Here is a 3,238-nt window from a genome sequence, read left to right on the forward strand (position 1 = left end):
CCTGACTATCTAGATTCTCTATGAGAGTATTTCTGTCCCCATCTTGCCACTGTCTTGGTTACGCTAATCAAAAGGAAGTTGTACTTTCCTTCTGCTCTTGGACCTAAAGATCTTTTGCACTGTCTTTTCTCAGTCAAACTTTCAATTCATAAAAAGCACAATATCTGCAAAGTGAGATAAAGCGAGGTAAGATAATACAACATATGCCTGTATTTTATGCACATTTTGAACATGTCTTGACCAGATTCTTCTCTTTGGTGAAGAGGCGGGAGTTATTGAGAGGGGAAGGATGTTTGCGGGGAGAGGAATCATGGCATTTCAAGGATACAATCCAGGTGTCAGTGATATGCATTGCTAGAGGGTTGGTCTATTTTGGAAACAAAGATAGAAAATATGTCTATTTTATGCAAGATTATATGAGTCATATACTTATACATTTAAGAAACGTAGGTTCTTACTTGTCCTCAATGTTATACCTACAGCTGATTTATTCTACCCAGAACATGCCGGCTTGCTCTAACATCACCATAGTTATTTCCATTATTTCACAACAAAGCTAAAGCAGTCTCAGAATAATGTGACAGCTACACTATCCTGAGAATCTCTAATAGTCACAACTTTTTTTGTCATTTTCCCCCCTTAAGACATATTCTACTGTGGAGTAATATTCAAAGTACAGTATTTGTAAACTCTTACAAAAATTCCTCAGTAAGTGTTATGCCAACATTTTTTTCATTTTCTTGTCTTTGCAGAATAAGATTTTAACAATGACTTATTTTTATTTATATAAAATATTTGCACAACTCAGAATCACATATACGAACAAAATAAGCCTAAGGAAATTTAGTTTATATCTTTGTTCTCTGGTTGTCTCTAAACTGCTTACTTTAATTCCTTCCTCATATACAAGCATTTATTAAAAATAATTTGATCATATATGTATGTAAACTCTATGTATGTATATAAATTTTCTCTATGTGGATTCCCCATTCTTAGATAAGTAAGGGTATGTTATGCACAGTTTAATCTGCCTTTATAACATACCTTGAACATAACTTTATAAATCATGTATAAAATTACACCTCATACCTTCTCAGAGCTGCCTAGTTACCCTGTTACATGATAGTACTGTGACTTGTTCAACTGTTTTCTGATTCATAAATATCTGAAGTTCTCTTGGTTTTCTGATACAAACAATAATCTTATGTATACCAAGGATTCCACTTTAAAAGCAATGCAGGGCTACTTTAAGCAAGAAAGATGCCAGTACTTAAACAGAGGGTTTTGCACTAACTCTCTGACCTGTCGAAATTCAGGATTCTTTCCTTTTGTTGGTTAGACGATATTTGAATTATTTTGATTGCATTGAACTATAAATATTTTGATCTCCTGAGTCAGAGACCACTTCAATTACTTTATATATTAAATGCAGTATTATATGTTACTTAGCTATTACTCACACTCCAACCAATCCTCTGAAATAAAGATAGGACATATGATTACTGCAAAGATATTGAACTCTGCAACTTACATTGTTGAGTACTAGATATCTGGTAGATTTTGCCTAAAAACAACTCCTCATTTGGGCTACCATACCTTATTAAAATACCTTATTGAAGGTATTAAATAAAATACCTTATTGAAGGTATTAAATAAAATACCTTATTAAAGATATTAAATAAAATACCTTATTGAAGACATTTATAATTCCTTTAATTACTTCCTGCAAAAAAAAAAAAAAAACAGGCTAATTATGAAATCCAGTCACACATTTTGTTCACGTTCTTTGGATACAAAGGAAAAAATGTTATTTTCCTTTGTTTCTAATTTATAAGTGAAGAAAACATATGCAAATTGTGAGAATGAATTCTTTTCAAACAAAGCAATTCTGTTTAAGACAAGATTTGCAGATATTACTTGTTTTCCCTTCTAAAATGTAAGCTCTACGCTACTTTTTTTTATAATGGGACACAAGAATTTATCAAATCTTAAGAACAATGTTTACGGTCTAATAGTCACATTTCTTTCTGCAAAGAGGAACAATTTCACGTAGTCTAGTTAAGTTTTCATGTCAGATCTAAAGACTTTTCTGAGAGTCTTACATAATTTCAGAAACAAAAAAATAATGGAGTGGTTTCATGAGTTCAAACTTCATCAAATTTGTGTATTAGAATGACTCCAGTGACTTGGCCTATTCGGAAGTCCCAATAGAAAAATATTCAACAGAATTTTATATTAGAGTGGTTAAATTTACATCTAACACATATTTGAAAAAGTACACATTTGCTTATTATTTTCTTTCATTCATCTGTGTGACAAATATTGAATATTAATTCTATAAAATTAATTGCTAGTAACAGTAACTCTTAATATGTCCTTCACTACAGAAAAAAATGCAATTTTAATTATAACTACTATGCTAATTTTTGGCCATTTTCTTGAAAACAAGCTAAAAATAATCTGGAAACTAGCTTGTAGGGATATCCCTGTGAAATGTATTTTATCTTTCTTAATGTTATTAAGAATACTGTTTAATTTATCAAGAAGCATCTTTTAGTACAAGAAAGTTGGGAACAAATTTTTTCTTCTTCTGTTCTTTTGAAATGTTTTTCTCTTAATTGTGTTTTTATTTTATGAATGCAGTAAATTTTGTAACTAATATGATTTACCCTTTAAAGTTTTACTTTTAAAAGGTATAAAAACTAAACTGTAGAGCAACTTTTGTCATATTACCATAGTTCATATTTCTGAATGTTTTTCTGTGGTTATCATTGGTTTACTTTATCTTTCTCACAGGACATCATTTACACTATCTGATTCAGTAATATATCAATTCACTATTTATTATTGAAAAACATATATTACCATCATGTCACGATTAATAATGACAAGAATAAAAATTATACTCCATGTCCAAGGTCATTCTGTATTCACAATGCCAAAAAACTGATCAATTTATTTTTAAAAGTTGATATGTTAAAAAATAGTCTATTCATTTTAACTCAACAGGTGTTTAACAAAATTAGATTTTTTATTAAAAATTTACATGCCAGAAAAATTTCTTCTTTATTGAAGCCTTTCAGCAGGAAACAAAGCATATTTTGGAGGCTGTCAGCAGGAAAATAATTAGTGGGTAAGATGATGACTTCATAACCTACAATTATGCACATAAATGAATTAGAACAAAATGAAGTATTATCAGTCTTAATGCACATTACAAAATTGAAAGAAACATTTG

Source organism: Papio anubis, chromosome 3, assembly GCF_008728515.1.
Source record: "Papio anubis isolate 15944 chromosome 3, Panubis1.0, whole genome shotgun sequence".
Classification (NCBI taxonomy): domain Eukaryota; kingdom Metazoa; phylum Chordata; class Mammalia; order Primates; family Cercopithecidae; genus Papio; species Papio anubis.